Genomic DNA, 24,448 nt, shown 5'->3' on the forward strand with positions numbered 1-24,448 from the left:
AGGAGAAAAGGAAAGATATACCCATTTGAATGCAGAGTTCCAAAGACTATCAAGGAGAGATAAGAAAGCCTTCCTCAATGATCAATGCAAAGAAATAGAGGAAAACAATAGAATGAGAAAGACTAAAGATTTCTTCAATAAAATTAGAGATACCAAGGGAACATTTCAGAAGATGGGCACAATAAAGGACAGAAATGGTATGGACCTAACAGAAGCAGGACATATTAAGAAGAGGTGGCAAGAATACACAGAAGAACTATACAGAAAAGATATTCATGACCCAGATAATCACAATGGTGTGATCACTCACCTAGAGCCAGACATCTAGGAATATGAAGTCTAGTGGGCCTTAGGAAGCATGACTATGAAGACAGCTAGTGGAGGGTATGGAATTCCAGTTGAGCTATTTCAAATCCTAAAAGACGATGCTGTGAAAGTGTTGCATACAATATGCCAGCAAATTTGGAAAACTCAGCAGTGAAAAAGATCAGTTTTCATTCCAATGCCAAAGAAAGGCAATGCTAAAAATGCTCAAGCTACCATACAATTTCACTCATCTCACATCCTAGCAAAGTATTGCTCAAAATTCTCCAAGCGAGGCTTCAAGAGTACATAAAGCGTGAACTTCCAGATGTTCAAGCTGGATTTAGAAAAGGCAGAGGAACCAGAGATCAAATTGCTAACACATTTTGGATTATCAAAAAGGTGATAGAGTCCTAGAAAACCATCTACTTCTGCTTTATTGACTATGCCAAAGCCTTTGACTGTGTAGAGCACAACAAACTGTAGAAAATTCTTCAAGAGATGGGGATACCAGACCATTTACCTTTCTCCTGAGAAATCTGGATGCAGGTCAAGCAGCAACAGTAAGAACTGGGCATGGAACAACAGACTGGTTCCAAATAAGGAAAGGAATACGTATTGCCTTATTTAACTTATATGCAGAGTACATCATGAGAAATGCTAGGCTAGATGAAGCACAAGCTGGAATCAAGATTGCTGGGAGAAATATCAATAAATTCAGATATGTAGATGATACCACCCTTATGGCAGAAAGTGAAAAACTAAACAGCCTCTTGATAAAAGTGAAAGAGGAGAGTGAAAATGTTGGCTTAAAACTCAACCTTCAGAAAACTGAGATCGTGACATCTGGTCCTATCACTTCATGGGAAATAGATGGGGAAACAGCGTAAACAGTGACAGACTTCATTTTTTTTTGGCGGGGGGGGGCTTCAAGAACACTGCAGGTGGTGACTGAAGCCATGAAATTAAAAGATGCTTGATTTTTAGAAGACACATATGACCAACCTAGACAGCTTATTATAAAGCAGAGACATTACTTTGCCAACAAAGGTCTCTCTAGTCAAAGCTCTGGTTTTTCCAGTAGTCATGTATGGATGTGTGAGTTGGACTATAAAGATATCTGAGGGCCAAAAAATTGATGCTTTTGAAATGTGGTGTTGGAGAAGACTCTTGAGAGTCCCTTAGACAGCTAAGAGATCCAACCAGCCTATCCTAAAGGAAATCAGTCCTGAATATTCATTGGAAGGACTGATGCTGAAGCTAAGACTCCAATACTTTGGCCATCTGATTGACTGACTCATTGAAAAGACCTGATGCTAGAGGCAGAAGTGCAGGGATGACACTGGATAAAATGGTTGGATGGTGTCACTGACTTGTTAGCATTAGACGGGAGTTTGGAGTAACTCCAGGGTTAGTGATCTGAGGAGGAGCCTGGCATGCTGCAATCCATGGGGCTGCAAAGAGTTGGACATGACTGAGCAACTGAATGAATTGAATGGAAGGTGTATAATGTGATGGATGAAGAGAAGTGAAAGTTGCTTGGTCATGTCCAATTCTCTGCAAACTTATGGACTATACAGTCCATGGAATTCTGCAGAATATTGGAGTGGGTAGCCTTTCCCTTCTCCAGGGGATCTTCCCAACTCATGGGTCAAGCCCAGGTTTCTCACATTGCAGGCAGATTCTTTACTAGCTGAGCCACAAGGGAAGCCCATAATCTGATGGGTTTATACATATAAACATCGTGAAGTGATTATCACAGTCAGTCTTATTAACACAAACCTCATCTCACACAGTTTTGCTTTGAATTTTTTTTTAACTTTTGGAAGTTTGTGAAGAACATTTAAGATATACTCTATTAGCACATTTCAAGTATTAATAGTGTTATTAACCTTTCTTTCCTTCTACTAACTCTGGGGTTCTCCAACTCTTCCTTTTCTAGTTGCTTTAGTTGTAGAGTTAGGTTGTTTATTTGACTTTCTTCTTGTTTCTTGAGGTATGCCTGTATTGCTATGAACTTTCCTCTTAGCACTGCTTTTATAGTGTCCCACAGGTTTTGGGTTGTTGTGTTTTCATTTTCATTAGTTTCTATGCATATTTTGATTTCTTTTTGATTTCTTCTGTGATTTGTTGGTTATTCAGAAGTGTGTTGTTCAACCTCCATATGTTGGAATTTTTAATAGTTTTTCTCCTGTAATTGAGATCTAATCTTAATGCATTATGGTTAGAAAAGATGCTTGGAATGATTTCGATTTTTTGAATTTATCAAGTTTAGATTTATGGCCCAGGATGTGATCTATCCTGGAGAAGGTTCCATGAGCACTTGAAAAAAAAGGTGAAATTCATTATTTTGGGGTGAAATGTCCTATAGATATCAATTTGGTCTAACTGATCTAATGTATCGTTTAAAGTTTGCGTTTCTTTGTTAATTTTCTGTTTAGTTGATCTGTCCATAGGTGTGAGTGAGGTATTAAAGTCTCCCACTATTATTGTGTTATTGTTGATTTCCCCTTTCATACTTGTTAGCATTTGTCTTACATATTGCGGTGCTCCTATATTGGGTGCATATATATTTATAATTGTTATATCTTCTTCTTGGATTGTTCCTTTGATCATTATGTAGTGGCCTTCTTTGTCTCTTGTCACAGCCTTTGTTTTAAAGTCTATTTTATCGGATATGAGTATTGCCACTCCTGCTTTCTTTTGGTCTCTATTTGCGTGGTATATCTTTTTCCAGCCCTTCACTTTCAGTCTGTATGTGTCCCTTGTTTTGAGGTGGGTCTCTTGTAAGCAGCATATAGAGGGGTCTTGTTTTTGTATCCATTCGGCCAGTCTTTGTCTTTTGGTTGGGGCGTTCAACCCATTTACGTTTAAGGTAATTATTGATAAGTATGATCCCGTTACCATTTACTTTATTGTTTTGGGTTCGGGTTTATACACCCTTTCGTGTTTCCTGTCTAGAGAATATCCTTTAGAATTTGTTGGAGAGCTGCTGGGCATACACACCGAGGAAACCAGAATTGAAAGAGACACATGTACCCCAATGTTCATCGCAGCACTGTTTATAATAGCCAGGACTTGGAAACAACCTAGATGTCCATCAGCAGATGAATGGATAAGAAAGCTGTGGTACATATACACAATGGAGTATTACTCAGCCATTAAAAAGAATTCATTTGAATCAGTTCTGATGAGATGGATGAAACTGGAGCCGATTATACAGAGTGAAGTAAGCCAGAAAGAAAAACACCAATACAGTATACTAACACATATATATGGAATTTAGGAAGATGGCAATGACGACTCTGTATGCAAGACAGGAAAAAAGACACAGATGTGTATAACGGACTTTTGGACTCAGAGGGAGAGGGAGAGGGTGGGATGATTTGGGGGAATGGGAACTCTAACATGTATACTATCATGTAAGAATTGAATCGCCAGTCCATGTCTGACGTAGGGTGCAGCATGTTTGGGGCTGGTGCATGGGGATGACCCAGAGAGATGTTGTGGGGAGGGAGGTGGGAGGGGGGGTCATGTTTGGGAACGCATGTAAGAATTAAAGATTTTAAAATTTAAAAATTTAAAAAATAAATAAATAAAAAATAGTGTTATTAACCATGGGTGAGTGAAGTCGCTCAGTCATGTCCCACTCTGTGACCCGATGGACTGCAGCCTGCCAGGCTCCTCTGTCCATGGGATTTTCCAAGCAATAGTACTGGAATGGGTGCCATTTCCTTCTCCAGTTATTAACCATAGTCACCAAGCTATCCATTAAATCTCCAGAAGTTACTTCTAATAGATTGTAACCATTGTCCAACCTCTCTCCATTTCCAACCCCCCAGCCCCTGGTAACTACTGTTCTACTCTCTGATTCTATGAGTTAAACTTTTTTAGTTTCCACATATAAGTGAGATCAGGGAATATTTGTTTTCTCTGTCTACTTCATTCCTCTTAGCATAATATACTCCAAATTCATTCGTATTGTCCCAAATGGCAGGGTTTCCGTTTTTATAACTGAATTTTATTTCTCTTTGTGATATATACATGTATATATATGTATGTATGTATGTTGTTCTTTAGTCACTAAGTAGTTCCAACTCTTTTGAGATCCCATGGACTATAGCCTGTTAGGCTCCTCTGTCCATGGGATTTCCCAGGTAGGAATACTGGAGTGGGTTGCCATTTCCTTCTCCAGGGGATCTTCCTGACCCAGGGATTGAGCTCCTGTCTCCTACATTGCAGGCAGATTCCTTACCACTCAGACATCAGGGAAGACCATACATGTATGTTTGTGTGTGTATTGTTTTTTTTTGTTTTGTTTTGTTTTTGGTTTTGGTATTGTATGTGTTCTTTATATGTTTTGGATATTAACCCCTTATCAGAAATACGATTTTCAAATATTTTATCCCAACCCATAGTTTTCATGTTCTTTTTGTTGATTGTTTGCTTTGCAAAATTTTTTAAGTTTGATACCATCCCACCTGTGTATTTTTGCCTTTGTTTTGTATTTTGTTTCCTGTGCTTTTGGTGTCATATATAAAGAAATTATTGATAAGACTGATGTCAAGAAAATTTTTTCCTGCTTTCTTCTAGGAGTTTTATCCCTTCTCTACTAATTTTGTAAGAGTTTGAGGAGGATTGACATTAATCTTTCTTTAGATCTTTGATAAAATTCACCAGTTAATAAAGGCATCTGATCCTGGATTTTTCTTTGTTGGGAGGTTTTTGATTAATGATTAATTTTCACTAGTAGTTTTCACTGCTATTGGTTTCTTCAGATTTTTGTTTCTTTGTGACTCAGTCTTGGTCAATTACGTGTTTTAAGAATATGTCCATTATTTATAGATTATCTAATTGTTTTAGTTCTTTTATTTGTTAATTAGCAGAAAATTGCTTTATAATTTTGTGTTGGTTTCTGCCGTACGACAACAGGAATAAGTTATAATTATATATACATCTCTTCCCTCCCTCCACTCCCTCCCTTCCCCCCATCCCACCCTCCTAGGTCATCACAGAGTGCCAGGCTGGGTTCCCTGTGTTATTTAGCAAAGCCCCACTGTTTTATACGTGATAGTGTATGTATGCCAGTGCTACTTTTTCAATTCATCCCATGCTTACCTTCCTCCACTGTGTCCACAAGTCCCTTCTTTACTAGGTTCATTAGTCCCTTTTTTTCCCTAGATTCCATATTGTTGTTGTTCAGTCGTTCAGTTGTGTCTGACTCTGCAATCCCGTGGACTGCAGCACACCTCAAACTTACGTCTTCTGAGTCAGTGATGCCATCCAACCATCTAGTCCTCTGTCATCCCCTTTTCCTCCTGCCTTCTACCATTCCCAGCATCAGGGTCTTTTCCAATGAGTCATTTTTTTGCATCAGATGGCCAAAGTATTGGAGCTTCATCTTCAGCATCAGTCCTTTCAATGACTATTCAGATTACAAATATATGTGTTAATATATGAATTGGTGGCCATCAACAAAAAATCTGCAGACAACAAATGCTAGAGAGGATGTGGAGAAAAGAGAATCCTCCTGCACTGTTGGTGGAAATGTAAACTGATACAGCCATTATGGAAAACAGTATCGAGCTTCCTTAAAAAAACTAGGAATAAATTTACCATATGATCTAGCAATCCCAGTACTAGAAATATACCCTGAGAAAACCACAATTTTAAGAGACACATGTACGCCAATGTTCATTACAGCAACATTAACGATAGGACATGGAAGCAACCTAGATATCTTTTGAGAGATGAATCGATAAAGAAGTCATCATACATTTTACATTGGAATATTACTCATCCATTAAAAAAATGGATTTGGGTGAGGTGTAGTGAAATGAATGAAGCTAGAATCTCTTATACAGAGTGAAGTAAATCAGAAAGAGAGAAACAAGTATGTTATCTAATCTGATTTTGTATAATTGTAGTGGTCTTTTGTGATCCTCTGCATAGATATTTCTGTGGTGTCAGTTGTAATATCTATGTTTTTATTTATAATTCTGTTTGAGTCCTCTGTATTTTTTGATTGATCTTCCTAAAAATTTGTAAATTTTATATTGAGTTTTTTAATTGTACTTCTAGGCTCTATTTCATTTATTCTGGTTCTAAACTTATTTTCTTCTTTTGCTAAACTTCAGCTGAGTTTATTATTTTCTTAGTTCCTTGAAATAGTTAGGTTGTTTATTTGAAATCTTTATGTTTTCTTATTGCAAACATTTATTGCTCTGAACTTTCCTCTTATAACTGCTTTTGCTTCATTCCACAAGTTTAGGTATGTTTCCATTCTTTTTCCACAATTATTTTTCATTTCCCTTTTGATTTCCTTATTAACCCTTTGGTTGGCCAGGAGTTTCTTGTTCAGTTTCTGTTTACTTGTGAATTTTCCAATTTTCCTTCTCTTACTGATTTCTAGTTTCATACCATTGTGGTTGGAAAAGATACCTTATATAATTTCAGTATTCTTAAATTTGTTAAAACTTAATTTATGGCACAGCATGCGATCTGTCTTGGAGGCTGTTCCATGTGTGCTTGAAAAGAATATGTGTTATAGTGCTAGTTGATAAAATGTTCTGTATATGACTATTAAGTGCATTTGATCTACTGTCTAATTTAAGTTGATGTTTCATTATTTATTTTTCTCTCTGGGTGATTTACCCAATGTTGAAAATGAAGTCTCCTATTACATTTATATTGCTATCTATTTCTTCTTTTAGTTCTGATAATTTTTGCTTTACGTACTTTGGTGTCCTAGTGTTGGACACAAATAAACTATTATATTCTCTTGATGAATTCGCTCATTTAGCACTATTATAATGACTTTTTTGTCTCTTGTTACTGATTTTGAATGAAAATATATGTTCTTCTGATATAAGTAGAGATATCCTGTTCTCTTTTGGTTATCATTTGCATGGAATATAATTTTTTCATCCTTTCCATTTCACCTTATGTGTGTCCTTAAAGCTAAAGGGAGTATTCTACAGTTAGAAAAAAAAATTGTTGAATCTTGGGAGGATTTTGTTTTTTTAAGACTTTATATTTCAAAAAAAGTTTTAGCTTTGCAACAAAACTGAGAGAGAAGAACGAAGGTTTTCCATATATACCCTGCCCCAACAAATCGATGCTGCTGCTGCTGCTGCTAAGTTGCTTCAGTCATGTCCAACTCTGTGCGACAATAGCCTCTCCCAATATCAGCATCATTCGCCAGAACCGTACTTTTTTATTTTCATCAATAATGAATCTACAATGACACATGATAATAATTCAAAGTCCATATTCTTCTGAGGATCACCTTTGGTGCTGAACAGTCATTGGGTTTGAACAAATGTGTAATGACATATACCCATCATTATAATATATAGAATATTCTTATTGCTCTAAAAATCCTCTGTGCTCTATCTTTCCCCACTCCTGTTCCCCAAAACCACTCTTGATTATTGTAACTTTACAGTTTTTAAGTTGGGAATCTTCAGTCCTCCACATTTGTTCTTCTTCAATACTATTTTGTCTATTCTGTGTCTCTTGCCTCTGTATATAAACTTTACTCAATCTGTGTGTTGTGTGCATACCAAGTATCCAGATTTTATTTTTTCAGAGATGCTTTAAACTTTAGTTTGAAATACCTTGATTTTAGATATAACATATAATTTATAAATTTTAATATATAAATATATATTTTTATATAAGTATATATAATTAGATATAAATTAATATTGTATATATATATACATATGTGTGTATATGCATACACAGAGAAGTAGAACTGATATTGCTAGGTTATATTTATAAGAAAAATTTTCCTACATTTATGAATAGGTTCCATAGTCTGCATTAATGTCAGTTGCTACAAATATGCTTTTGGTAATGGTTTGGTATCAGGAAGTTTAAGGTTATATTTGTTAGTGAAAACCTAGAGAATAAATTATATGTTGCAAATCTAGGGCATATTCTTCATCTGCTGGTAAGGTTGATATAGCTCCTTTAAGAAAATTAAGGTGTCAAAGCAACACTCAGGCGGGAAAAGAAAAGGCAGTTGAAGTAGGGCTTTATAGGTTATTGCCAAAGTCTTTCTCCACAAAGAGTTCAAGGATACCATTGAACAAATGAATAATAGTAGTCTTGAAATTTTCTCACAGTGTTTGGCTGAATTAACACTATCATGGAACATTTTCAGAGGATTTATTAATAATATCTTAACATGCATACAAATGTATTGCATCCATAAAATGTCTACTCAGGTCTCCTGCATTGCAGGTGGATTCTTTATAACCTGAGCCACCAGGGAAGCCCCATAAAATGTCTAAATGTTTAGCAATTCAATATCTCATATATTTCAAGAGATACCACCAGACAAGAAAAACAGAAACAAAGCAGCAACTTTTCCTTGCTATGCTGGCTGTTTGATATAAACACTATTGAAGTCTTATACCCAGGATTGTTAGTTGTGTTGAAGTCTTTTCTTTTGGACAATATACATAATATATACAAATATAACAATAGTCTGTAAGGACACTTATTTATAAAACAAGAATGAAAATATTTAATATTTAATTAAATATTTAGTATAATTATTTAGTATAAAATATTTAATATTCATTCAGTTTGTGAGAACTGGATGAGACGCATTATATACAATAACTGACACCTGGTACACACTGAATTAATTCATTTTCTTGACTTCTCCCTAGATCTCATTAGGAATGTCTCATCAGATGTGGGAGAAGAAATCAAATATCTTTTACACAGTGCTGTGTCTCATTTTCTGTTGAGTTCTGTAGTTTCTGCCCCACTGGCTTAAACTTCAATCTGGCTGCTTTGTATGTGATGATATATATACCTTTGTTCCTAGAGCATGGATTTCCTTAATCTTCACTGTTCTTAGTTTTATCTTGAATCTGATTTCTCAGTACAGACCCTTATATATGAGTTAAGCATACAACATCAATAAGTTAACCACGGATCATATTTTAAGATATATCAGTACACTAAGCACATTTCTTAATGACACATGAAAGAAAATTGAGTCACATATGTAGCGCTCATTGTTTCAAGAACTAGAACGTTATGACATGAAACTGTTTGTGGACATGTTTTAGGTAAAACTTTAGGTGAAACATTTTAAGGAACAAAGATAAGTGGGTAGATAAACAGACATTAAACAAATAGATATTGGTAAAGCCCACATATCATGACATAATAAATAGCATTGCATATACTATGGTGCAATAGGAGTTCAGAGGAGGAAAGAGTAACCAAGAATGGAGTAAAATAAAGAGATTTGTGTGTGAATGTTTGACTTGTAGCATGTAAATAAGATGTTGATTATGAATAAAAGGTAAAATTTCACAGGGGAAGCAACCTGAATAGCAAATCAAAGTAAGAATAAATTTGGTAAATATGTGAAAAGTGGGTAATAATTTTGTTTTAATCATTCTTTCTTCAGTCAATCCACAAATATTTGTTGAGTGACTACAATACCAGATACTGTTCTAAGGACTAGTTACTCAGCAGGAAAAACAAACTCCCATTGTAGTATAAATAAGGAGTGGAGAGAAAATGGCAGCTAGTGAGAAATACTGCTGGATATAAAGGGCTGTAAAATAAAGCAAATGAGCCTGTTTTTGTTTTGTTTGTTTGTTGTTTACAGCTTCTTGCTTAAGCTTTTTCTTCGCTTAGACTCTGCCTTTTTATCATCACTGACTAGCTTGCTTATTAATTGCTACTGATTATTAAAATACTGCTTAGGGAAGCCCTTTTAATATCCAAAAACACACTCAGGTTCTCCTGGTCTTACAACACTGTATGACTATTTTTTTTAAGACTTATCACATTTCTTATTTTACACATTTTATCTGAATATTTTCTGTATGTTTTCCTTATAACTGTGAGTTTCATGAGGGTAAAGACAATCTGATTTTGCTTCTTAAATCCTAATGTAAGAAATTATTCAGTTAAAGTTTATAAATTAGGAAAAATAAAGCTATCACAGTCCCTTTAATTAAAAATATTCAAGTTTTCTAGGTCCAGAAAAATTATATCATAGGCCAAAATTAATTATGGTTATATTATATCACTCCTGTTTTTTTTTTTTTTCTCAGAATTTAAGATAAATGGAAAATAAGCAGAAGTAGTAAATTACCTCAGGTTTCAAACCAAAACATGAGTTAAATTCAAAAATGCCTAAGCTATCTTAGAATTCTTTATTAGGTTCTTAAGCATGTGGTTTATGTGGTCTCAAGAATGTTGAGTATGCTAGAAGGCAGCATGAATTCACTAGGAACAAGCCATGTCAAACAAGCCTCATTTCCTTTTTTGACTGTATTATTAGAGTACTAGGTCAGATGATTGCTCAATATATAGGCAACAGCAGTTGTCAAAAAAATCTCTCGTGACATCCTTATGGATAAAGGAGATAAATGTGTCTGGATTTTGGAAGAGATAATGATTGAATAACAGGGAGAATGTATATGTTTGGATTCCAAACTGGATGATGTTTTTTAATGAAACTGATGTGTTTAGATTCGATTATGATTCAATATTTTTACAAATAAGAAAATAGTGATTCAAATTGCATTTGCAAATGAAAACAATGATAGTGATAGCTTATATAATGGATAGTAAAATCAGAATGGGTAAAGTGTATACTCAGCAGCAGGCAATGCAAAGGACCATATTGGAATTGAATTCCATATATATTCCATTGTATACAATACAAGTTTAAAATTTGATTTGTGTTGACTTCACATGAAAAAGACTTGAGACTTCACTTTGTCATATATTCATGGTGCACCTACAGGGAAATCAAATGGCAGCAAACCAGCAAAGAGAGGGTTACATTCTAGGTTCCAGAAAAACCTGAGTAAAGTGTCAGACTTTCACTTTTAGGCATGATAGAGTAATAAGACATAGATTTACCCCTTGCTATAAACAACTAGAACATGTGAGAAGCTATATAAGAGAATTCTGTTAAGACTTTGGACAAGAGACAGCAAAAATCTGATCTTTGTGAGAAAGAAAACAAAATAAATGAGCCCTACAGTCTCCCTGACTTTCCTACTAGGACCAACTTCTGAATTATAGGTGCAGAATGGAAGAATTTAAACAATGCAGAAGGTAAAGATTAGAATTTGGTGAGTCTTATCTGACTGTAAATTACAAAGTAGATTTTCAGAAAGAACGGATATATTCATAAAGAAAGGCTTTTGAAATCTACTCTTTTATCCCTTTGAGTCTTTGCTATTAACCTCCTCATTTAAGTACTGAAATTCCATAAGGCAAGACAAAATATGACAGGAGATTTGTACCAGAAAAATGTTCAGTGCTTACAAAAATTAGAAAGACTTTTGATTCTTCCTGAGATACTTGAGAACCCTCAGAGAGTACTCAGCACTCAATGAAGACCCTGAAAAATCACACCTTAGTAGTTGAGATGTGTTATCTGTAAAACGAATGTTACACTCAACTTTTTCTAGAGAAGCTTAAAAACAGGTCCTCAAAGAATCGAGTAGAGAATAACTTAGGTATCTGCCAAAACAAAGTATGTACATTTCTCTTAAAAAGGACAATAAAATTCAGACAATTGACATTATAAAACAATGTAACACACTACCCAAAGTTACTAGAATTTTGAAAAGGCATGAGAAAGTGATTTATATGAAAACAGGCCAAAAGGTAATGATAGAATAATATTTTAAATGGTAAATAGTCATTTTTAATATACAAGTATTTTAATATACAATTAATACTTGTACATTAATACTTGTACATTTTATACAAGTATTTAAATATACAATATACAGTTTAATATACAAGTATTTAAAGAACAGCATGAACAAAATGAGAATGAAAGATGTACCGTTGATCATTAGGGAAATGAGAATTAAAGCCATTTGTAGTGTCTTATAAAGTTAAAAATACAATTATTATATCACAAATAATTCTACTGAGTATTTACTAAGAAAAATTTATATGCATATATATACAGACAGACTTGGTATTAATATTCATAACAACTTTATTAATAGCAGCCAAAACCTGGTAATAACCCAAGTTTTGTCAATAGTTGAATGACTAAGTAAATTTTGTTTTTTGTTTTTTGTTTTTTTTTAATTTTAAAAATCTTTAATTCTTACATGCATTCCCAAACATGAACCCCCCTCCCACCTCCCTCCCCAAAACATCTCTCTGGGTCATCCCCATGCACCAGCCCCAAACATGCTGCATCCTGCGTCAGACATAGACTGGCGATTCAATTCACATGATAGTATACATGTTAGAATGTCATTCTCCCAAATCATCCCACCCTCTCCCTCTCCCTCTGAGTCCAAAAGTCCGTTATACACATCAGTGTCTCTTTCCCTGTCTTGCATACAGGGTCATCATTGCCATCTTCCTAAATTCCATATATATGTGTTAGTATACTGTATTGGTGTTTTTCTTTCTGGCTTACTTCACTCTGTATAATCGGCTCCAGTTTCATCCATCTCAACAGAACTGATTCAAATGAATTCTTTTTAACGGCTGAGTAATACTCCACTGTGTATATGTACCACCGCTTTCTTATCCATTCATCTGCTGATGGACATCTAGGTTGTTTCCATGCCCTGGCTATTATAAACAGTGCTGCAGTGAACATTGGGGTACATGTGTCTCTTTCAGTTCCTGGTTTCCTCGAAGTGTATGCCCAGAAGTGAGGATTGCTGGGTCATAAGGTAGTTCTATTTGCAATTTTTAAGGAATCTCCACACTGTTCTCCATAGTGGCTGTACTAGTTTGCATTGCCACCAACAGTGTAGGAGGGTTCCTTTCTCTCCACACCCTCTCAGCATTTATTGCTTGCAGATTTTTGGATCGCAGCCATTCTGACTGGTGTGAAGTGGTACCTCATTGTGGTTTTGATTTGCATTTCTCTAATAATGAGTGATGTTGAGCATCTTTTCATGTGTTTGTTAGCCATCCGTATGTCTTCTTTGGAGAAATTTCTGTTTAGTTCTTTGGCCCATTTTTTGATTGGGTCGTTTATTTTTCTGGAATTGAGCTGCATAAGTTGCTTGTATATTTTTGAGATTAGCTGTTTGTCAGTTGCTTCATTTGCTATTATTTTCTCCCATTCAGAAGGCTGTCTTTTCACCTTGCTTATATTTTCCTTGGTTGTGCAGAAGCTTTTAATTTTAATTAGATCCCATTTGTTTATTTTTGCTTTTATTTCCAGAATTCTGGGAGGTGGATCATAGAGGATCCTGCTGTGATTGATGTCTGAGAGTGTTTTGCCTATGTTCTCCTCTAGGAGTTTTATAGTTTCTGATCTTACATTTAGATCTTTAATCCTTTTTGAGTTTATTTTTGTGTGCGGTGTTAGGAAGTGATCTAGTTTCATTCTTTTACAAGTGGTTGACCAGTTTTCCCAGCACCACTTGTTAAAGAGATTGTCTTTACTCCATTGTATATTCTTGCCTCCTTTGTCAAAGATAAGGTGTCCATATGTGTGTGGATTTATCTCTGGGCTTTCTATTTTGTTCCATTGATCTATATGTCTGTCTTTGTGCCAGTACCGTACTGTCTTGATGACTGTGGCTTTGTAGTAGAGCCTGAAGTCAGGCAGGTTGATTCCTCCAGTTCCATTCTTCTTTCTCAAGATTGCTTTGGCTATTCGAGGTTTTTGTATTTCCATACAAATCTTGAAATTATAATTTCAATGAGAACTACTCAGCAATAAAAATAAGTCATACTGTTTTATTAAACAGCTTATGTGGATGATACACTGAAATACATAACAGTGTAGGTGAATAATAAAAATATTATGCCGAAAGTTAGACAAGACACAGAAAAGTTTATAATGTGGGATTCTATTTATATTAAAGGCTTCCCAGGTGGCTCCACAGTAAATACTCTGCTGGCGAATGCAGGAGACAAGGGCTCTATTCCTGGGTTGGGAAAATTCCCCTGGAAAAGGAAATGGCAACCCACTCCAATATCCTTGTCTGGGGAATCCCATGGAGAACCCGGTGGGAAACATACAGTCCATGAGGTCGCAGAAGAGTCAGACATAACTTAGCATCTAAACAACAGCAGTATTTATATTAAATCATAATATATAAAGGGGCTTCCTGGTGGCTTAGATGGTAAGAATTTACCTGCAATGCAAGAGACCTGGGTTTGATCCCAAGGTTGGGAAGATCCCCTGGAGAGGGAATGGCTGCCCATGCCAGTATTCTTGCCTGGAGAATCTCACAAACAGAGGAGCCTGACCGGCTACAGTCCGTGAGGTCACAAAGGGTCAGTCATGACTGAGTGACTAAGCGCATATAATACTTAAAACTACAGTGATGGAAAGGTCAGTGTTTCTTTGGGGCTAAGCACAGGGGGACAATTGAAAGATTGTACAAGACAATTTCATGAAATGATGGAAATATTTTGAATCTTGATTTATGATAGTGGTTATATAGGTATATACACTCATCAAAACACATCAAAATGTACTTTTTTGATTGTTGTCTTCATTCAGATACCTCCCTGGTGGCTCAGAGGGTAAAGCGTCTGCCTACAATGCAGAAGACCTGGGTTCAATCCCTGGGTCAGAAAGATCTCCTAGAGAAGGAAATGGCGATCCACTCAAGTATTCTTGCCTGGAAAATCCCATGGATGGAGGAGCCTGGTAGGCTACAGTCCATGGGGTCGCAAAGAGTCTGACACGACTGAGTGACTTTACTTTCTCTCAGCATCACCTTTCAAGACAGATGTAATTATTTTCTCTGAACTTCAGTTTTTTTCATAGGCAAGGCAGAAATGGTCATGAACTGTAACTCATAGGATAATGGGTGGAATAAAACACTGCACGTAATGGTTGGATAAAATTTGTACTCTAGAACTTTATTTGTGTGCATTTTGAGATATTTAATATTATTTAAAGGAAGTATCTATGACATCCTAGGGACCCTTCTCAGCAGATCCACAGAGCTGCAAATTACTTTCTTGCACAGATAGGATTATGGCTGTGATGAGACAGGAAAAGTGTTCCCAATTTGTAGCACAGTGAGCTCCAAAGGTTAATAACACTATCTGCTAGGAAGCTATAGGTTTATGGTACAGAAAAATTATAGTAAGTGCAAAGAGCCCACCCAGAAAATTCAAGGATCCATATAATATTTGGGTGGGCTACTATGAATTCAAAATTTTAGAATGGGCAGGTAAGGTCTATCTGACTTGGAGTAAACTTAAAATGATACAGCATCTAATGTACTTAATATGAACTCAGAGAAATTTGTGCACTGAAATGTCAAAGTTACTATGACCCATTCTATTACTTTTCTACATGTTCAATTTTTTCCTCTGACATTTATAAATATTAACCTTATGAAGAGAGAAAGGCACTAGATAGAAAATTCTGTGATGACACTGCTTAAGTCTTGACGCTTAAGGTTTGAATGGTGTTTTATTTATGTATATTTGTATATTTGTCAGCATTTATTAAATTTTGTGGTTGAGGAGCAGTTGTTTTCTCTACACTTTAGTGCTATGTTGGGGTTATTGATCATCAAATCTAATTTTATCATTACTTAGAGTGGTGGTCATATAAATATTTTTAAATATATTTATAAATATAAATAGAACATATTTTGGAAAATCAGAAGTATTTTTTTGATGGAAGGAAAATGATTCTTTTAATTCTGAGGCATTTTTGATTTCTTATGTTAAGTCTATCATGATGGAACAGATATCTTTGGAGCCACATTATGTGAAAAGCTTGTATTCTGTTTATCCAATGTAATTAAAAGATTTAGGATTCTGTATGTTACAGACAATATATGCTAACATCTCCTTAAACATATAGGTTTATAGAGAGATGAGTATATATTGTAAGATTTGTTTTTCAACTTAATACAACATGAGAATTTAGTCAGTTATTAATAATCAGCTGCTGAGGAAAAACCACTAAAAAAATTGTGTCATGATATAATTAAAAGTACATTGGGAATTAACTTCCTAAATATTTCATTTGATTGCTTTAAAATTTCTTTTAATGTATTATTAATTTCTTGTAAACATTGTTTTAAAATAGTGCTAGTAATACAATCCTACCTAAACATAAAATAAGAATAAAATATTTTTATTTCTTTTGAAGTTGGAACACACAATTACTTAACATTATTTAAGGGATTACTTACAAAACAGAATGTCTTTCTGAAAATCATACTTATATGCACAAAAATTAGTAAAATGTAAAAAGGTGTTAGCAAATAAAAGAACTGTCATAATTAAAATGAGAGTCAGAGATCAAGGAATCTGGGAAAAGTAAAGACATGCTAGAATGAATCTGTCTAATACCTAAGAATTTTATTGTTGTTTAGTCGTGAAGTCATGTCTGACTTATTAGACTCTATTTTATGAACTTCTTTGGATTTAATATAAGATTTTTGGCTCATTTGTTTTGTTTCTTGGGACTCTGATATCACTTACACAGTGTATTATTCAACTTATATCTCTGATCCTTCTGTAAACTATAAATACCTCTGTCTCTTAAATTTAATACATAATTTTATGCCACCTACCAAAAAAAAAAAAAAATCCTGTTCTCTAGTAGTTTTTTCCTCTGACCTAGAATTTCTATGGTGCTATTTTTCTTTAGATTCAAATATAGCAAGGTGTTTGAAGTGAAACTAAATATGCCATTACAGAAGAGTTTGAACTTTTAAAAGATTGACATAGCTGGGTTTGAAGATAGTAATCATTTATTCATTCATCAAATACTTAGAGAGCCACAAATATCTGACCGGTCCTGTGTTAGGCACTGAGAATATCATGTTATGAAGCTAAAGAATAACTTATGCAATAGATGTTATTTGGAAGGCTATCAGGATTTTTAAAAAATATGTTAGAGGGAAATTATTCTCTAAAACTTTCTACATAATAGCTATTTATGAATTATAAACACACAAAGATTTGATTTGATCTGGATCAAGTAGTTAATCAAAATGTTAAAATGTTATGACCACAAAGGAATATAATTTTACAAAAATTTAAAAAAACATTATTCTAATTTCACAATAATAAAAATATTAAAATAGTGTAAAAATGTGCAGTTATAGACAAAGTATAAAAACTTTAGTTTTTAATTCCATGATGATTAGAGTTATTTTAGATTCTTGTCTAATTTCTGATATTAAGGAAAATATAGGAATCATCAGATTTTAGATCATTTTCATGAAAGTTGGCATTTTACATAGAACATTGTATGTTACTTTCTTCTCTATTATGTTGATATTTTCCCTGAGAAATCTTGGATGCTTTCAACACAACTTTTGGTCTTGCAACCCTTTTCAGACATATAAAATAAGAGAACACACTTGGGGAATAAAGGAATTTCTGAAAACCCCCTGTTTCACATATTGGGTTACAGAGTATGTATATGTGCTCTCTCACTTCCTTGTCTGGGAAACAGGGTATGAACTAAGTAGGATGATTTTACTCTGAATTTATGTTACAAGTATCTAATCATCATGGTAGATTGTTAATGACTAATAGCTTTTTAATCTGCCTATGTCTATACAGACACAGAATCAGGTTAAGTCCCCTGAAAATTTCATGGTTTTAGCATTTAATATTAAAGTTGGCAGTGAAATATGAATATTTTGAATGCCACTTTTGGACTGAAGAAAGCACACATCATAAGAAAACTTCTGTCTTTAATTCCAATTCATTCCACATCACCAGAGCATACTCATTTTTAATGTTTCTCAAATATTTTCTGTTCAGAGAAGAAACACTGGGGTTAAAATTAATGTAAAAATCTCATGAAATAGTGTGCTTGGAGGAAATCACTAGAGATTAGCTGGATGATTCTGACTCATGACAAGGGGTGATCTTGACAGGAATATGATGACTACCTTCCCAAAACATCTTTAACAAGAAAAATGTGTGCTTAATATCTAGAGAGAGAATAGAGCATTAGAACAGGAGTGGTAAAGTCAGCAAATCTGCTTATTCTTTTCCTTCTTGGGACCAACCAAGACATCTTAACTGCCATAATTTCTGGAGCACCCTAAACAGTAGACACACATGCATTGATTCTGGCAGGAGCTCTAAATATAGTATTTCAGTCTACAATGATTCTAACAATGGATTTCAGTTTAAATTTTCAATCCTTGATATCTGTAAAATTCTTTTCCTAGCGTTTCTATGTTTACTACTTGGACTCAATGAGTCTGACCCATGCAGATAAGGATTTCAGAGGATTGAATATCTGTTCAGGGAGAGCAGCCTGGCTTAGTAAACTAAGAATCAAAAAGAGGAGTGACTACCAATCCCATAATGATTCAAAAGTAGGAGTCACTACCAGTCTCATAGTGATTTGATTCATATTAGAGTTAACTGCAAAGAAGAGAGTATACATTCTTTCTGAATTCTTAGAAGACAGGTTAGTCTAGTACAGAGTTTCCCATAAAGTTAATTGTCCATGAAATATAAGAAATTCTATAGTTTTATTATCCTTATAATGCTGAGAAATTTCAAATAATTATTTGAGCATTCAATTAACAGACTTTCTTATCTTTGTGAGTCAACATTTCTCTCTCTCTTTTTTTTTTTTTTTTTGTTCTTTTTAAGAAAGATTCCTGGGATTTCCCTAGCAGTCCAGTGGTTAAGACTGCGCTTCCAAAACAGGGGGCTGGGTTCCATCCATGGTCTAGGAACTTGGTTCCCACATGTCCCGTGGCCAAAATATCAAAACATAAGACAGAAGTAATATTGTAACAGATTCAATAAAGACTTTAAAAATGGTCTACATCAAAAAGTCTTAAAAAAAATAGGAAAATGATTCCTGGAGACATGTCATTTGTTTAAATATAATCCCAGTGGTCATGTATAGATGTGAGAGTTGGACTGTGAAGAAGGCTGAGCACTGAAGAATTCAGTTCAGTTCAGTCGCTCAGTTGTGTCTGACTCTTTGCAACCCCATGAATCACAGCATGCCAGGCCTCCCTGTTCATCACCATCTCCCGGAGTTCACTCAGACTCACGTCCATCGAGTCCGTGATGCCATCCAGCCATCTCATCCTCTGTCGTCCCCTTCTCCTCCTATCCCTAATCTCTCCCAGCATCACAGTCTTTTCCAATGAGTCAACTCTTCACATGAGGTGGCCAAAGTACTGCAGTTTCAGCTTTAGCATCATTCCTTCCAAAGAAATCTCAGGGCTGATGTCCTTCAGAATGGACTGGTTGGATCTCCTTGCAGTCCAAGGGACTCTCAAGAGTTTCTCCAACACCACAGTTCAAAAGCATCAATTCTTCAGTGCTCAGCCTTCTTCACAGTCCAACTCTCACATCTATACATGACCACAGGAAAAACCACAGCCTTGACTAGACAGATCTTAGTCGGCAAAGTAATGTCTCTGTTTTTGAATATGCTATCTAGGTTGGTCATAACTTTTCTTCCAAGGAGTAAGCGTCTTTTAATTTCATGGCTGCAGTCACCATCTGCAGTGATTTTGGAGCCCCAAAAAATAAAGTCTGACACTGTTTCCCCATCTATTTCCCATGAAGTGATGGGACCAGATGCCATGATCTTCGTTTTCTGAATGTTGAGCTTTAAGCCAACTTTTCCGCTCTCCTCTTTCACTTTCATCAAGAGGCTTTTTAGTTCCTCTTCAATTTCTGCCTTAAGGGTGGTGTCACCTGCATATCTGAGGTGACTGATATTTCTCCTGGCAATCTTGATTCCAGCTTGTGTTTCTTCCAGCCCAGTGTTTCTCATGATGTACTCTGCATATAAGTTAAATGAGCAGGATGACAATATCCAGCCTTGACGTACTCCTTTTCCTATTTGGAACTAGTCTGTTGTTCCATGTCCAGTTCTAACTGTTGCTTCCTGACCTGCATACAGATTTCTCAAGAGGCAGGTCAAGTGGTCTGGTATTCCCATCTCTCTCAGAATTTTCCACAGTTTATTGTGATCCACACACTCAAAGGCTTTGGCATAGTCAATAAAGCAGAAACAGATGTTTTTCTGGAACTCTCTTGCTTTTTCCACGATCCAGCAGATGTTGGGAATTTGATCTCTGGTTCCTCTGCTGAAGAATTGATGCTTTTGAACCGTGGTGTTGGAGAAAACTCTTGAGAGTCCCTTGGGCTGCAAGGAGATCCAACCAGTCCATTCTGAAGGAGATCAGCCCTGGATTTCTTTGGAGGGAATGATGCTAAAGCTGAAACTCCAGTACTTTGGCCACCTCATGAGAAGAGTTGACTCATTGGAAAAGACTCTGATGCTGGGAGGGATTGGGGGCAGGAGGAGAAGGGGACGACAGAGGATGAGATGGCTGGATGGCATCACTGACTCAATGGACGTGAGTCTGAGTGAACTCCGGGAGTTGGTGATGGACAGGGAGGCCTGGCGTGCTGTAATTCATGGGGTCGCAAAGAGTCGGACATGACTGAGCAACTAAACTGAACTGAACTGAATGTATCCTTTGCTGGTTAAACATTGTTACAATTTACTTGTTCATATATTTAAATAATGTTCAGACAGATTCCTTTGTGTACACTCTAATTTTGCTTGAATATTGAATCCCATTACAGGACATCTGGCTAAATACACAGAGATACAGTGAGTTGCATGTGGTCCAGTTTGTGCATTGACTACAAATATGCAGTTGCTTTGAATCAGATGATTTTTACAAGTTGCAAGTATTTCTGATGTCTCTGTGACTCACTAAAGCTTTTGTGAATCCAGCCAAATATTTCTTATCCAAAGGGACAGTCAGTGGTTATAGAAAGATAACAAAAGGTGAATGGGTAAAGAGATAGCCTTTGGAGAACTGAGAAGAAATTTCTTAATCTTTCAGCGAAAGTCCCTATGGGTTTTCACCCACTTTTTGTAAAAGCCAACACGCATTCTTCAACACACATACACACACACTCACAATTTTACATATGAATTAGATGACAGTGTATCATTTTTTAATATAAAATCACATTTATAAGTGTACTTTTTAAAAACTAATTTAATTGAAGGATAATTGCTTTATAATATCTTGATAGGTTTGCTATACATCAAAGTCACCTCCATCCTGTCATCTCCCTCCCACCTCCCTCCCCACCCCATCCTTCTTATTGTCACAAAGCACTGACTTTGGGTGTCCTGCCTCTCACATCAAATTCCCAGTGGCTATCTATTTTATATATGGTAATATATATGTTTCAGTGCCATTCACTCAAATCATCCCATGCTCTCCTTTTCTCACTGAGTCCAACAGTCTGTTCTTTGCATCTGTGTCTCCTGCCCTCACATAGGGTCTTTCTAGATTCCATATATATGCATTAGTATACAATATTCGTTTTTCTCTTTCTGACATCACTCTATAATAGGTTCTAGGTTCATCCACCTCATTAGAACTGACTCAACTGTGTTCTTTTTTGTAGTTGAGTAATATTCCTTTGTGTATAGGTACTGCAACTTCCGTATCCATTCACCTACCAGTGGACATCTAGGTTGCTTCCATGTCCTAGCTATTGTAACTAGTGCTTCAGTGAACATTGAAGTACATGTGTCTTTTTCAGTTCTGGTTTCCTTAGGGCATATGCCCAGTAGTGGGATTACTCAGTCATATGGTAGTTTTGTGGTTTTTTTTCCCTAGGTTTTTTTTTTTTTTTTTTTTTTTTAGGATTCTCCATACTGTTCTACATACTGGTTGTATCAGTTTGCATTCTCACCAACAGTTGTAAGAGGGTTCCCTTTGCTCCACACCCTCTTCAGCATTTATTATTTGTAGACTTTCTGATGATGGCCTTTCTGACCAGCGTGAAATGATACCTCATTGTGATTTTTGATTTGAATTTCTCTAATAATGAGTGATGTTGAGCATCTTTTAATGTGTTTATTAGCCATTTGTATGTCATCTTTGGAGAAATTTCTGTTTAAGTCTTCTGCCCACTTTTTGATTAGGTTGTTTGTTTTTCTGGTATTGAGCTGCTTGAGCTACTTGTATATTTTGGAGATTAATTATTTGTCCGTTGTTTTGTTTACTATTATTTTTTCCCATTTTGAAGGTTATCTTTTCACCTTGCTTATAGTTTCCTTGGTTGTGAAAAAGACTTTAAGTTTAATTAGGGCCTGTTTATTTTTGTTTTTATCTCCATTACTCTAGGAGGTGTGTCATAGAGGATCTTGCTGTGATTTATGTCAGAGAATGTTCTGCCTATGTTTTCCTCTAAGATTTTTATAGTTTCTGGTCTTACATTTAGGTATTTAGTTCATTTTAAGAGTACAATTTTTTTAAAGAAATTAAAGTCAGCAGGATTTCATTCTCTAGCCAGGAAAATACACTGTAAACTTTGGCAAGTCTACTTCTTTATCAAACAGTTACATAGAGAATTTCTCAAAACAATGACAATTACATAACAGGATTTTTTTTTGGTAATTATACAAAGAATAAAACACTTTTAGTTTCTCATATTTTTGGAGACTATATAGTAAATCTTGAGAGACTGCATGTAATTAATGCTGCAGTTGTTCTAATCACTGTTTGTCTCTACTGGAGCAATAAAACAGCAGTCACAAGTACAATACATGGGGTTGTTAATTATGGAACTAATTATGGAACTAATCATAAGCATACTTTCATAATATAGAAATTATATGATATTAAGTGATTAGGTTAAAAATGGAAAGCCTTGAAGGATTTTATTAGTTTTGTACACTAAACAGTCACAGGGAATACTCTCCCCCAGAAAGACATAAATATATCTCAACATGTTATACAAAAAGCCCTCCATACTACACAATGCAAAGTTAGTAGTATAGAGAGCTTAGTTTGAAAAAATAAATATATATCTTAATCTAGAAAAAAAAATCTAAACAAAATAAAGTTTGCCATTGTTCCTATGTGACAGTGAGATTCTTGACCCATGGCCATGAAGACATGCTCTAAACTGTTTTTCTAATACAAGCAATGAATCCCTTTGCAAAAGAAACATATTTTCCTGGCCAGAATAAAACATCCTTGGACCAGAAATAACAGCCTTGTTTTTAACAACTGAGTTAACTAAATAACGGAAACACGATGTAAAATTTTGGCATTTAGTAGTCTTCTTATTTTAAAGTTAAAACTTCACTAGAACTAATGGACTGGGGATTTCTCACAATCAAGATTTTAATTTAGATGTCTTAACCAACAAGAATGTTATTATTACTTTTTCTTGAGATTTCCAGCTTCTTTCTTTAATAGGTTATGACATTTTCAGTAATGCCATGTATCAGAAAATTTCCATAACCAACAATAATTAACCAAGAGGATTTAAAATTTCACATACTTAATGAGTATCAGGTAGAGAAATTAAAATTGAAGCAATCAAATATATGGAAGCAAGGAGTCACGGTAGAAATCACTTGTCTTAATCATTTATAGTATGTTTCCACAGCCAATGAGATTAAAATCTAACTGGCGAAAAAAGAAACACACACAAAAACACTTTATAAATGATGGCACATCTCTTAGTTTATATCTCTTTGGATATGTTTTGAGTAGAAATGGAAGAGAGCTAACATATTAAAGATACTTTAAAATTAAGGACTCAGGCATTCCTTTCCTTCATTTATCACTAACCACATTAGTATGTCATTTATTTTAAAAAATTCATTAATTCATTAAACATTTACTGGGTTCTGGATTTGTTCCTTGATTCCCAGGTGGCTCAGTGGTAAAAGAATCCACCTGCCAATGCAGGAGATGAGGATTGGATCCCTGGGTGAGGAAGATCCCCTGGAGAAGGAAATGGCAATCCAGTCCAGTATTCTTGCCAGGAAAATCCTGTGGACAGAGGACCCTGGCAGGCTTCAGTCCATGGGGTAGTAGAGAGTCAGACTTGGCTGAGTGACTAAGCATGAACAAGCATAGAATCTGATTACTTAGAATACTTATATCAATAAGACACACTCTCTGACCACAAGAAGTGCATAGTCAGAAAACAGAGATACACAAGCAAATTTCTAAAGTTACGTTGGAGAGAGATTGTGTATCCAAAGAGGGAAACATACACAAAGCAGAGAAATAGCAAAGAAGAAGCATCTGTTAGCTCTTGTAGCTAGATCAAGAAAGGATGTGGATGATTCTAAATTGCTAGAACAAGTGTCTAAATAAAGGAAGTTATGTTTAAAATG

Source organism: Ovis aries, chromosome 4 (genome assembly GCF_016772045.2).
Source record: "Ovis aries strain OAR_USU_Benz2616 breed Rambouillet chromosome 4, ARS-UI_Ramb_v3.0, whole genome shotgun sequence".
Lineage (NCBI taxonomy): Eukaryota > Metazoa > Chordata > Mammalia > Artiodactyla > Bovidae > Ovis > Ovis aries.